Here is a 15,035-nt window from a genome sequence, read left to right on the forward strand (position 1 = left end):
TGACCACATGGAGTGTTAGTATCACAGTCTGTCTGTAGTGAAGGTGTGAACTCGGACTCAATGATGGATTCACTGAGCTGTTGACCAGCCTCTTTTGTTTTCATAAGATTGCGACGATTGCGTCTGAAGATTTGTCCTTCCTCTGTCCTCACAGTGAAAGATCGCGGTGCTACTTCCTGAAGAACAGTGGCTTTAGTTCTCCTTCCATCAGGATCCTCAATCCTGACTGTGTCATTACTTGATAGCAATGGAAGCTGCTTAGCTGTTTTGTCATACCATGTTTTCTGCTTCATCTTTTGTTGTTGTAGTTGGTGTTGCAGCTTTGGGTGTCTCTTTTGCTTTGAATAGCTTGGCAGTGTGGTGCGCAACTTACGATTCATCAGAAGTTCAGCAGGTGAGTCCACACTCCAGAGGTGAGGCTCTGTAGCTGAGTAAAGCGAGGTATGGGTCTGAGCCACTCTCATCAGCTTTCTTTAGAAGTTGCTTGAGAATGTGAACTCCCTTTTCAGCTTTCCCATTTGACTGTGGATAATGAGGACTTGAGGTCACATGCTTAAAGTCATACTGTTCTGCAAATTCTTGCCACTCTCTGCTGTTGAAACACGGTCCGTTGTCACTCACTACTGTGTTAGGTATGCCATGTCTTGCAAAAATTGATTTTGAATGTGTTATATGACACATGTTGATGATGAGTTTGATAGTAGTGCCATTTCAGGAAAGTTTGAGTAATAGTCAATGACCACTAAATAGTCTTTACCTTTGAGATGAAACAAATCCATTCCAACTTTATCCCATCGTGCTGTTGGCACATCAGTCACTATCATGGGCTCTTTAGTCTGTTTGTTTCTGTGTGTCTGGCATGTGTCACACGTACCAATCAGTCTCTCGATGTCTTTATTTACTCCAGGCCAGAAAACACTGTCTCTCGCCCGTCTTTTGCATTTTTCTATACCATATATTCATGTATTTTTTTTAGTACTTCCTGTCTCAATGCGCGTGGAATGACAATCCTGTGTTGTTTCAGTAATAGTCCATCCACGACACTCAGTTCACCTCTGATGTGGTAGAAGAGCGGACAGGATCCTACAGGCCATCCATTTTGCATATTTGCAATGACACACTGCAGCTCTGTGTCTTTTGCTGTTTCTTCAGCTATCTGTCTGGACTTTGTGTCTGATACAGGCAGCGCAGCAGACACCATGTTCACATGACTTTTCACATCCTCTTCAGTTGTACTCACATAATCCACTGTAGGTGCTCGTGAGAGAGCGTCAGCAAGTATCAGGTGCTTTCCAGGTGTGTAGATCAGCTCAAAGTCATATCTCTGCATCTTCATCATGAGACGCTGTATCCTTGGTGTCATTTCACTTAAATTCTTTTTAATGATGGATACAAGTGGACGATGATCTGTCTCTACTGTGAATGAAGGTAGGCCATAAACGTAGCTGTGGAACTTCTCCAAGCCATAAACCAGTCCCAGACATTCTTTTTCTATTTGAGCATATCTGCACTCAGTCTGTGTCATTGACCTGGATGCATAGGCCACTGGTTTCCAATGCTCGCCTTCAACTTGTAGGAGCACTGCGCCTATTCCATCCTTTGAAGCATCTGTTGAAACTTTAATCTTCTTTGTTGGGTCAAAGAATGTCAATACAGGTGCAGTTGTGAGTGTTTTCCACTCTTGCTCATGTTTGACTGTCCATTTAAACTCATTTTCTTTGTGCAGGAGCTCACGGATGCAAGATGTCTTTGCAGATAGGTTTGGAATAAATGTACCTATGAAGTTGACCATCCCCATAATGCAAAGTACACCTGTCTTGTCTGTGGGCCTTGGCATATCCTGTATGGCTCTGATCTTTTCTTGGTCAGCTTGTACACCTTGTGCAGAGAGCTTGTCTCAGAGAAAGACAACTTCTTGAACTCCAAACTTGCATTTGCTCTTGTTAAGCTTGAGTCCATACTTGTGTATGCGCTCCAGCACCTTTTTCAGCCTCTCATTGTGTTCTTGTAGTGTAGAGCCCCACACAATGATGTCATCAACATATGCTCTAACACCGTCCAGCCCCTCAATGATGTGCTCCATCGCTCTGTGAAATATTTCGGATGCTGAGATGATCCCAAAGGGCAGTCTGAGGAAGCAATATCTGCCGAATGGTGTATTAAAGGTGCAATATTTGGTGCATGCTTTCATCCAGTTTCAGCTGCCAAAAGCCTTGAGACGCATCAAGCTTTGTGAAGAAGCTGGCACCTGCCATTTCACTTGTGATTTCCTCACGCTTGGATATCTGATAATGTTCACGCTTGATGTTTTCATTAAGATCTTTTGGGTCCATACACACTCTTAAATCACCACTTTTCTTCTTTACACAGACCATCGAGTTAACCCAGTCTGTTGGCTCCTCAACTTTTTTTATCACCGAGCATTGTCATTCTGTCGAGCTCTTTCTTTAAGCGATCTCTGAGTGGCGCTGGAACTCTTCTTGCAGCATGCACAACTGGCTGTGCATTTTTTTTGAGCTGGATTTTGTATGTGAAGGGCAACACACCAAAACCCTTAAACACATCTGCATAACTCTGTACTATACAATCAATTGAGTCATTTGGTGTACTCACAGTTGTGTTGATGCAATACACTCTCTTGACAAGTTCCAAATCTTCACATGCTTTATCACTCAGCAGTGAATCAAGTCCATCAGCGACAATAGAGAAAAGTAGGTGGTGCACTTTACCTTTTGAGGTTACCTTTAATATGCACACACCCAAACTGTTGATTTTCTTTCCATTATAATCTTTTAGTGCCTGTGTTCTTTTTTTAATTTGTGGCTTATCTTTCATTGCCTTGATGTCAGACAGGCTCATCAGGTTTGCTTTTGCACCAGTATCCAGTTTCATAGTTATTATTGTCCCGTTAATCATCAGTGGAGCTATGCATTTGTCTTCTCTGATTGCATTAACCTCTTTTTGCTCAGTTTCACAGTTCACCATGCCAACAAAAAATGTCTCACTTAGAGGTGGGGTAGGTACGTTTGAGAAACCGGCTCGAGATCCCTAGAATTTGAAAATACACAACCGGAGAGAATCTGCCACTTCCTTATAGAGCCCCTCCTCCAACACACACGCACGCGCACATGACCAATGAGGGCACGAGATAAGTTTGTGCCCCGATGGAAGGCTGACAGGCAGGTAGGCCAACAATGTTCAACTTCTGACGCCGGCGACGCCGGAGTAGCCAGCGCCAGCCAATCAAATCCCGTTTCGGAAAATCTGACAGCTCAAGCCGTAGCCAATCAAACCGTGTCTAAGCTGGGAGAGATATCCCGCCCTTCATTTCTATATTTCAAAAAAAGTTGGAGGAGAAACTAATTATCGCCGTAGCAAATCACCCGGTTTTGTATGACCAGACCCTCTTCACCTACCGGGATACAAACCGGAGGAACCAGGCGTGGAGGGAGGTGGCAGAGACAGTGGGTGAAACTGGTAGGTTTTCACCTGTTTGGGGAGTTTATATATATATTGCTCCCATAAAATCCCCGGGGGTTTTTGCTTTGTATGTCGGGGGCGGGAGATTCATGTGATTGGTTGTTGGTCGTGTTGCTTGAATAAAATCCCCAAGCTACAGACACGCCCAGCTCCAAGCTTTTTGTGAAGCTGTAGTGTGGACGCTCCGTGAGGCGTTAAAACAGCGCTCATGGGTTATTATGACCGTGTGTAGGAGGCGTATCACGGACAGAGGAATGCCGCGAGCTCTGCAGGTTATTAACCGATAGGTTAAAACCAGCAGCCTTCTGCAGGGAGCCCTGCCGTCTACTTAATCAACAGATTAGTGGCAGCCGGCTTAATTACCGGCTCTGCGTCCTCGGAGGCTGGGGAGACCAGGAGCGGGGGAGCCTCCCTCCTCTTTGACTCGCCGCCGGGAGACCCTGTCTCTGGGGTGGTGGGGGAGCGGAGACGTGGGACGGAGCCCCTGCAGCCGCCGAAGGGCGCTGACGTCGCAGCTGCTGTGGGCGTTGATGCCGCTGTGGCAGCTCAGCCGACTGGAGCCAGCTGTACATGCTGGCGAATGTCGTCCGCCTGTTCCGCGGCCGTCTTCATGGACTCCACCGTGGCGTGGAACTGGGGTCCGAGCATCCCGTCCGGGCTGATTGGAGCGTCCAGTAGCCCGAGGTGGCGCTGGATCTGTGTCACCCACGCGGAAATCCTCACCTGGGAGACAGCGACGGACGCGCACAGATGCCGTGCTGGCCGCCTTGCTGATTTCCTCTGCCTTGGTGGTGGACCGCTCTACCAGTGTCCCCACCGAGTTGGAGAGCCGTGCGATGTTATTCGCTGCCGCGCTGTGGTGACGGAGAGGGGGAAAGCATGTTCGGCCGCCAAGCTGGCACCCTGCTCCGACTCTGTCTCCCCCGTCCGGGGGAGAGGAGGGAGGGGAGAACCGAACGGTGAACCGTGGAGGGAGGCGGGGCAGGAGTTGCTTTTCTTCGGACTCCTGCCCGGCACTCGGCCCCAGGGACACGAGGCCCCGTCCGTGGGCTCGTAAGCCTGGACGGGCCAATCGTCCTCCTCGGCCACAGCAGCAAGAGCGTCCGCTCTCCGCTTCCTGTCGCCCGAGGGGAGACGAGCGCAGTGTGTGCATGCTACCTGCTGGTTTAGAGCCGCGTACGCGTGCTCTGACCCAAGTTAGGATTCGCATACTGCTTTTATCTCTGCTGGTCATAACTCATTATGAACCCAGAGCCACATGAGGGACAATCACGGACGCAGTTGTCATGATGATTCTCAATTGCGCAGAGGGATAACCCAATAGAGAGGCGAAGTCACGCCCAGGTACTTCCGGTCCATGGGACCCCGGAAGCGGAAAATTATACATTGATCCCGTTTGAATTGTGCCACGAATGACACATATGATGTTTGTCAATCTTAAACAATCATTTCCATGTAAAAAAAGTCACAGTTTGTCGTAAAACTGTTGAAATATAAGACTATGAAAAATACGCAACTAGAAAGACAATCCCAAATCCCATTTTTTGTGTCGCGTAAGTGAAGTCATAGGCGAAAAAGACTGGTTGCGACTCGCAATTAAAGCAAAGAAGAAGAAGAAGATCTCATAACTGATTTATTCCCTCCAGAGATTGCTCCAATAAATTCACTTTTATAAGATGCCTGTGTGCTTTGTACCAGGTTGGAATCACAAAAGTGATCATATACCACTTGCTCGTTCTATCGCTTCCCGTCTGATGAAAGGACCAGGAGTCGTTGGACCAAACATATCAGGTAATACACATGTTTTGCATGGAACATAGTCAAGTTAGCTACCTAGCTAGTAGCGAGCAGTGCACGATAGTTAGCATTACATTACTTAGCCTTGTCATTTGTATTAGCCTTAACATGAAGTAAACCAACATGTTAAACAGTAAGAGTAGTCATGATGGTAAGTATTTTGTGAAACATTTGAAGAATAGCCTATCGCCCCCTCCACCAGGTGCTAAGGGGGCGGGAGGTAGGCTAACGCCACATTAGCATCGGCGATCTTTTCTACTTAATGCTATCTGCACAAATGGTTAACATTGGACATTTAAAGATCAGGCAGTTCAAGGAGAGTCGAAGGAAGGAAGGCAGGCAGGCAGCTTTGCATGACATTCTTCTGGACGTGTTTCATTGTGATGACAGTGAGGGTGAGTCAATCTGTTTGTTGGAAATACAGTAGTTGAATGATTACAGAGAGAAAATTATTTAAAGAGATAATTATTGAAAGTGTTGTTACTTTCCAGAGATCTCTTTCTGATGACCTGGATAACCCGTCCTCTTCACACAGCAGGGTAAGGACCAATAGCTACTCCAAAAGTAAAAGGCTAGAGGGAAAGCTAACGACTGGGCCTGAAACTCTGATTGTGGGTGACTCTGCTGTAAGAGATGTAAAATGTCTGTGTAGTAAGAACAACACCAAAGTACTCTGTTTTCCCAAGGATACAGTCTCTGACTTGGCTGAGAAGATCCTGCATATTGGGGCTGAACATCCGACTGTGAAGAATGTGGTACTACATATTGGAACAAATGATGTTGTGAAACAACAGTCAGAAGTGCTGAAAAAAGACTTTAAATGTCTGTTGGAAACTGCCAGCTCTCTAAATGCAGAGGTGTTCATCAGTGGCCCTCTACCGCCAGTCAGAAGAGGAGTGGAGAGATTCAGCAGATTGTTTGCACTGAACACCTGGCTTTCAACTGTCTGTACTGACCATTCTGTGCATTTTATTGACAATTTTAACTTTTTCTGGGACCGCAGACATCTTTTCAAGGCAAATGCAGTTTGCCTGAACAAGTCAGGAGTGAAATTGTTTATCTCTAACATATTCAACTGCCTGCGTCATCAATCTGTTCCCTCTGCCAAGGACAAGCGGCAAGAGGAATCAAAACAGGAGATAGACACAACACATCGCGCAGAAAACCCTGAAGAAGTATCACTGCACCCGCCTGAGGAATGTTCTGATTATGGGAGACCTATGAAACACACGGAGGAGTCCCCACCGCCCGTCACCCCCCCCCCTGTCAACGCCTTTGAGGATACTCCGTTCACCCTTTCGCCCTCGCCCACCCTCCTGGAGATCGTGGAACACAAGAAGGAGATACAGAGGGCTGGCACCGATTCCTTCCTGGATTTCAAAGACCAGACTAAGGCGATACGCAGGGCTGGCAGCATGTCCTTTACCCCCGCTCCTCAACGACGCCCACCAAAATCACCAAAGCAGAGACGCGCACCATCTCCCCCGGCTTCATCACCATGCCTACCACAATCATCCAAACCAAAACAATCTGAAAACTGATATCTGCTGGGTCCAGGCTCAAGGGCGTATGGCACTCTCAACTCTTTCCAGGACATGCCCGGGCCCTGCCTGCCAGTAGCTTTGCCGATATCTGTGTTGATAGGTCATAGATTAAGAGCGGTAAATGATCTTAGATACAGGAAGCACTCAAACGTTTGTGTGAGTTTATCTAATTTAGCAGTGATTCCATGTCAGCCACAGCTTGTTACAAAAAACATGACTGATAGTGTGTTTAACAAACTTAAACTAGCTTTATTAAATGTCAGGTCTCTGGCAGGAAAAACATTTTTAATCAATGATTTTATCACTGAGCACAATCTTGATTTTATGTTTTTAACAGAAACTTGGATTGAACAAAATAACAGTGCAGCTGTTCTTATCGAATCAACCCCTCCCAACTTTAGTTTTATGAGTCAGGAAAGAATGCATAAGAAAGGGGGTGGAGTTGCTATTCTGTTCAATGATTCCATTCAATGCAGGAAGACATCGTATGGAAACTTTGATTCTTTTGAATATGTGGCCCTTCAGCTGAAATGCTCCTCTCGAGCTCTGTTCCTAAATATCTATAGACCACCCAAATACTGTGCAAGCTTTTTTGATGACCTTACTGAACTGCTGTCTATAGTGTGTATTGACTTTGACCGTCTAGTCATTGTTGGTGATTTTAACATCCATGTTGACAACCCCCAGGACAGAGGGGCTAAAGATCTGTTTTGTGTTCTTGATAGCTATGGACTGACTCAGCATGTGACGGAGCCCACGCACAATAAGGGGCACACTCTGGACTTAATTATCTCAAAGGGTCTGAATATCTCTAAGGTTGTGGTGACTGATGTTGCACTGTCTGACCATTCCTGTGTTTTCTTTGAGAGCTCTATTTCTGTTCAAGTGTTCAAGTGTTCAAAAAGAGGTAACCACAAAGCGATGTTTAACTGAAAATACTAGGGAAATGTTTACTCAGAATATTTCTTCCACACTTGCCCCTGCTAACACCTCAGTAAATGAGCTAGTAGATCATTTTAATTCAAAAATTAAAAATGTTATAGATGCCATTGCTCCAATTAAGGTAAAGGAAGTGACTGGGAAGAAAATATCTCCATGGAGAAAGGCCATGACCGTTAAAACAGAAAAAAGAGAATGTCGAAAAGCTGAACGCAGGTGGCGAAAAACAAATCTCCAGGTTCACTTTGAAATTTATAAAGAGAGACTTGGCCTTTATAATTTGGAATTGAAAAACGCACGACAATCATTCTTCTCTGACATCATTACCAAAAACAAAAACAACGCACGTGCCTTGTTTGCTACCGTCGACAGACTAACTAACCCCCCAGTGTCAGTAGCCTGACACTGTTGACCACAGCATATTACTGGACCGACTGGAAAACTGGGTGGGACTTTCGGAAACAGTTATAAATTGGTTTAAATCCTACTTAAAGGACAGAAACAACTTTGTTTCTATAGGTAAATACACATCTGAGTTGACAAATATGACATGTGGGGTTCCTCAAGGCTCCATCTTGGGGCCTCTTCTCTTTAACATCTACATGCTACCACTGGCTCAGATAATGAAGAACAACAAAATAAGTTACCATAGCTATGCAGATGACACACAAATTTACGTAACAATTTCACCAGGAGACTATGCTCCAATTCAAACACTGAGTAAGTGCATTGAACAAATCAATGACTGGATGTGTCAGAACTTTCTCCAATTAAACAAAGATAAAACTGAGGTAATGGTTTTTGGAGCCAAGGCAGAACGTTTAAAAGTTAGCGCTGAGCTTCAGTGTGCAATGTTCAAAACAACAGATAAAGCCAGAAATCTAGGTGTAGTCATGGACTCTGACCTGAGTTTCAACAGTCACATTAAAACAGTTACTAAATCAGCCTACTATCACCTAAAGAACATATCTAGGATTAAAAGACTAATGTCACAGCAGGATTTGGAAAAACTTGTCCATGCCTTTATCTTCAGTAGACTCGACTACTGCAATGGTGTCTTCACAGGTCTCACTAAAACATCTATTAGAAAGCTGCAGCTGATTCAGAACGCCGCTGCTCGAGTCCTCACTAACACTAAGAAAGTGGATCACATCACTCCTGTTCTGAAGTCTTTACACTGGCTTCCTGTGTGTCAAAGAATAGATTTCAAAATACTGCTGCTGGTTTATAAAGCACTGAATGGTTTAGGCCCAAAATACATTACTGACCTCCTGCTAAACTATGAACCATCCAGATCTCTCAGGTCTTCAGGGACTGGTCAGCTTTCTGTCCCCAGAGTCAGAACTAAACATGGTAAAGCAGCGTTCAGTTATTATGCTCCAAATATCTGGAACAAACTCCCAGAAACCTGCAGGTCCGCTGCAACTCTGACTACTTTTAAATCCAGGCTGAAGACTTTTCTTTTTGTCGCTGCTTTTATTTGAACTAAACTGCACTGTAACTTTTATCCATGTACTTTTTCTTGTAATGTTTAATTGAACTATTTATATTTTAGACTGCACTGTAACTTTTATCCATGTATTTTTTTCTTAATGTTTATTTGATTAGCTTTTCTTTTTTAATGCTTAATGTCTTTCATTTTTTTTTTTTTTTTTGTAAAGCACTTTGAATTGCCTTGCGTTGAAAAGTGCTCTATAAATAAACTTGCCTTGCCTTGCCTTACTTTAAAGTGTTGCTACTGACCTTTTCTCTTTTATTTCCTTTCCCTCACCTGTAACTGCTGAGACCCTGAGGAACATGCACACTGGACTGACCTGCTCTGGCAACCTGATTTCCACTGTACGTAATTTGGTTATGGTATATTATTTATATACATCAAAAGCACAATGCACCCCCCAGAGACACACATGTATTGAGCGTGATATTTTGCATAGGTCATGTAAAATCATCTTTACATACTAGAAAACTGTAGGAGCGGCAACTTGTTTTGAAATTGAATTTTTAATATCCGATAATAAAGTTGATCTGTTTCCTTTATTCTTCTCTCTTCCCAGCTCCATCCATCACCATGCTCTGTTCCTGCAGGTCCTGCTTGCTAATCAATGCTCATATTTTTTTACACAATTACAAATAAAGCCAATGTATTGTATGACATGAAGTTGTGCTTCATTCTGAGTCAATAATAAATTCATTCTGCCTTCATTCATTCTTTCTTCAAGCTGCCCCCCAGTAAGATGAACCAAGCAAAGTTGACATACTCAACATACAGCTGTGTTCTTAAGTTTACATGAAGAATTTGTGAAATATTGGTAATAACAGGTTTAAATGATTATTAGTAATTAATCATATAATTTTCTCATTGTAGACGAGCAGACAGGGAGCCAGATGAGAAAAGCAGAATATGCAGCTGCCATTTTCCACATGGAAAAGAGAAAGGGAGCTTAGCTGTTTTCAAACTGGTTCATGTATCACTTAGTTTACTGAACCGTGATGAATGAAAGAAATTAGTGAGGTAGTGGTTTACAGAAGTTACAAAGACATTAATATATGAGTAACAGGTCAGTGTAAACACAAGCTTCTGTCAATTATGGATCACTCAAACTATATAAAAATATGTAATAAAGTTCTAAAACAAGTATTCGGTATATTCCTTGATAGCTTTTGGAGAAGGTTATTTTTAAGTTTACTAAAATCTATCGTTTCAACTGTTTCACTTTATAAAAAAGGAACAGGTGAATAGAGCATTATTGAGTTTCTTATTCTGTCAGTAAATTATCCAAATGAAATGTTTTTCATTATTTTAGTCAACCCTAAACAAATTGATTGTACCTTTTAATAATGACATTACAGTTAAATTAACTTCAGAAAATCAAATCTGTTCTGAGAAAAAACTAATAAATGTTTAAAGATATAGGAACTTGCCATCCCACTGAAAATCAGTCCGTAGATTTAAAGGCGTAGTTGTAGTTCAGTCCAATGTTTCATTTGGATTCATTTCTCCAACAGTCAACTATTTTCATAAAGAATATATATATTTTTCAAAGTCAACTTTATTGTCAATCTTACTCAGTTTGTGTTTATAGACAGAGATCAAAAAGACGTTTCCAACAATCCCAAATACGAAAAATTAAATTATACAATTTACAGATATGTATACAAATATATATATATCCTATATACGACATCATGTATAATGATGGTGTATGATGTAGAAGGAAGTGTGGTAGATAACAAGTAAATAGTCAATGGGTGCTATTCCACCAGACGCGCCGCGTTACGGCTCAGAAGCGTCTCGCCACTGGGCTCCGCTCGAAATAGGATTGAAGTCTATTTTTCGAAGCGACGCAGCCGTAAGGTAATGTCGGGCAGGCAGGAAGTGGAACGTTCAGAGCATATATAGCATATATATACACACGCAAACTCATTTTGCAGACCCTATCCCTCCGTAGTCGTTCAAGTAGGAGGAGAAATGCCAGTGTTCTCCTCCGGTTTACAGGCACTGTGTCAATTATAGCCTATATATAGAATAATTATGATGATTTTACCACTAAAATACAGCAACACATCTATGATTCATGTCGTTTATAACTGGGATATTACAATTATTATTAACTTTGTCTGTACAAAGTCTGTCCAGGAAATATGCTCAAATCAACTGAAACTGCGAGCCGGCATGCACGACGCTCCGCTTCCGTAATTCTTCTGAAACGCTCGTGAAACGCGCCCGGTAGGGTATGACGCCGGAGGAGGCCGGACCAAAACCGCGGTGCGCCCGTAACGCGCCGCAGACGGACCCGGTGGAAACTAGGGGTTACGGCCCCACACGGCGGCGTGCGTTGCCGCTTCAACGCTTCTGCGGTGACGTCACGATTCGCCGAACTGCATTGTGGGAGCAAAGCGTAGCTTCTCTCGAGGTGCTCGCTGCAAAAGTAGAGCAATGTTCTACTTTTGCCGCCTCGACGGAGGCGTTAGCCAATCAAATCCCTCGTATGTAAATCTGACAGTACAAGCAGTAGCCAATCAAACCGGGTGTATGTTGGGAGAGCCAGACCGCAGTTATTTCCCATATGTCAACAAAAGGAGGAGAAAATGATCGTGGCGGTAGGGAACATACAGGGATACAAACCGGAGGAGCCAGGCATGGGGGGAGGTGGCAAAGACAGTGGGGGAAACTGGTAGGTTTTCGCTTGTTTGGGGAGTTTATATCCAGTGTATTTCGTTTGAATGGACAGCTAGCAAGCATAGACAGTATATTTAGCCAGCATGGATGTAGCATGAATGCTTTGCTTTGTATGTCCGGGGCGGGACATTCATGTGGTTGGTTGTTGGTCGGGCTGCTCGTGTTGACTCCCCAAGCTCAAGACACGCACACCGCCAAGCGGCAACGCACGCCGCCGTGTGTAGGGGCCGTTAGAGGGCTGCGCCATTTACTCATAGAAGCTGGGTTACAGTAGGTAACCTCCGTTCTTATTATACATCCATGGTAATGCCCCATGATCACAAAATGACCCCTCTAGAGTGCCAAGGACCTCATATTATGTATGTCATTAATGTTACATCACCCATTATAACAATTTGCTTTCCTTTTTTCTCTTCTCTTAACTGAATAGCCCTGTCTTTAAGTATAATATAAAGTCATTTTCCTGCACCATTTTAAGGCTTCAAAACAGGCATTTTTACTGTATGTGTTTGGAGAAATTACAATAAATGGCACAGAATTGTACTTTATAAACTCTGAATCTTGTGGTGCTTGAAGAAATACACACTGGCTAAGCCAGGTTTTTTGCAATATTTTGCAATATTTATTAAAATGTCACTAGTTATTTAAACAAACCACTATCTGAGGAAGGATAATACAAGCAACCATAAAACGCCCTTTACTAGAGAGCCATTGAAGCCCATGAAGAATGTATCCTTCCACAAATCTTTTCAACTGCTATATTAATAAAGTTGCCACGTGTTTTTAAATTGAAGTTAAGGCACTATCTGTGCAGAAACTTACAAATATTCTTCATTTGCAGTATTTAAAAAAATAATTCAGATAGACTGCATCAATTATATGCTATATATATATATATTATCATTATTATAACTAACCAAAGATGGGTTAATTGCCATGCATGTGGTGTTTGATATAGTTTACGTACAATTTCAACTATTTTAGGCAGAAAAACGTATATTGACTAAACCCTTTTTAATTGTTTTACTATCATTTAAAAAGGTTTTTGTGAGAAATTATTTCAAAAGTAAACTTTTCTTTCATTTTACATTTAAATTTGAAATGTTTGCACACAACATTATTAATTTATACATTTTTATATACACCAATTTTTTTAATTATGAATCCATTTATTTTTAATGTATTTCCTTGAGGCTATAGGGAAGATATATCAGCATCTAGTTCAACATGCAAATGTTCTAATACAAGTAAGTATAACATGGACAAGGAAATAAAATAGGTTTCATAGGAGGATGTGGATTTATTTTCTCTCACCTTGTAATTACACAATCAAACAATCTATAATTTAGCTCTGGCCTTCACTCACAAAAAAACATTTTGTTGAATTGGACACATTTTACGAAGCTCTATTGACTGACGTGCAATGACTGTCTGGGACTGATGGAAGAATCTGCAAGGAATGAACTAGGAATGAACAGAATGAACAGTTTCAGTTTTCTTAAGAACTTGTGGTAACAAATATTTGTATCACTCGTCAAATATAGCAGGAAAAAAATGAAGAGCCGCTGATTTGAAAAAACAAACTCGAGAGGCAGCTGAGTGCAGAATCGCTGTATCCTATAGTTTAAATCTCCTAACAATGTTGTCCATTTTAGCCATAGCCTATAGGCTTATTATATTTACAGCCCTTAATAACGTTCATTTTCTGGACTCAATATGTGTAGCCTAACGTTTTCGTTGTGATCGTTAAATTCACCTTCTATTTCGTATGAGGCTTCGCCCTCTAAGGCTATCGCTATTGGGTAATCCCACTGCACGTGTGCAGCACTGACAGATTTAATCCACGCCCACCTATGACGTGGGCCCCACCTCCGGCCTCACTTCCGTATAAATAGGAAGATGGCCCGTCCAACTGCTCCCATTTTTCTTCAGCACTCCGTTGCAGAAGCACTGTACAGGCACAAGCTCTTTTCAGAGCTGTTTACTAGAAAGCAAACCTTTCCCCCTGGCCCCATTCTCCCTCTCCTCCGGGAGGGGAGACATGGCGGGGCTCGGGGTTAGCCGACATATGAATTACGACCGGCTGTGGCTGGCTCGCTCCAGGGAGGAAGCGGCTTTACACAGACGATACAGGTGAGTCCTGCCGGGGATTGGAGCAAGCAAACGCAGCTCTCAATCCCCAGGTGTCGCGCACTCATTGTGTCCGTCTTCCTCTGGCCCACAGACAGCAGAGAGCGAACGCTCTCGCGGCTGCGGCCGGGGATGGTTGGCCAAGCCCTTGATTATTGGATCCGAGTGGCGGGCAGCAGTCAGGCGACTCCTTCCCCTCCCTTCACGGATCACTATGTGGTTCCCCCGGCCCCATCCTCCCTCTCCTCCGGACGGGGGAGACAGGGCGGGGCCCGGTGTCAGCCCGGCAGCCGAGCCTATAGGTTCGGCTGCCGGGCTGACACTATCCGCCATCTAGGCTCTGCCTAGAATACCGTTCCTGGAGAATACCGCCTGTATTCTCCAGGAACTCCCGGAGATCATCGGAAAGGCAGCCGCCTAATGAGATCTCCCCGTTCCCCCGGTTCAGGAGAGCTCTCCTCCGGATGACATAAGCGGTTGCCTCATAGCCTGTCGGTTATTAGGCAACAGGGCTCGCGGCACAAACCGGCTGTCTTTCAAACCTGGCGGTTGATTAGACAGCACGGACTTGTTTCCTATGTCACAGATATGCCTCCACACACCTTTCATTCCTCAAGCGGGTTTGAGCGTGAACACGCCTCAATGTCCGGTTTACGAGCCTTCTCCTAAACGGCGACATGATGAGAGCCGCTGTGCAATACAGCGTGTGGAGGTGCAAGAGCCGGCTGTAACCTGTCAGTCAGCAGGCAGCAGGGCTCGTGGCGCAAGCCAGCTGTATTTAACTAGGCGGTTATTAGACAGCAGAGCTTGACGTTTAAACCTGATGCTCCTAACCTGTCGGTTAGCGGCAGCAGGGCTCGTGGCGCAGGCCAGCTGTATTTAACCAGGCGGTTATTAGACAGCAAGGCTTGACGTTGAAGGAGTTTTGGGTCTACTTTCCTCCGCGCCGTTCCTAATGAGCTTGC

The sequence above is a fragment of the Pseudochaenichthys georgianus genome, chromosome 17 (assembly GCF_902827115.2).
Source record: "Pseudochaenichthys georgianus chromosome 17, fPseGeo1.2, whole genome shotgun sequence".
Classification (NCBI taxonomy): domain Eukaryota; kingdom Metazoa; phylum Chordata; class Actinopteri; order Perciformes; family Channichthyidae; genus Pseudochaenichthys; species Pseudochaenichthys georgianus.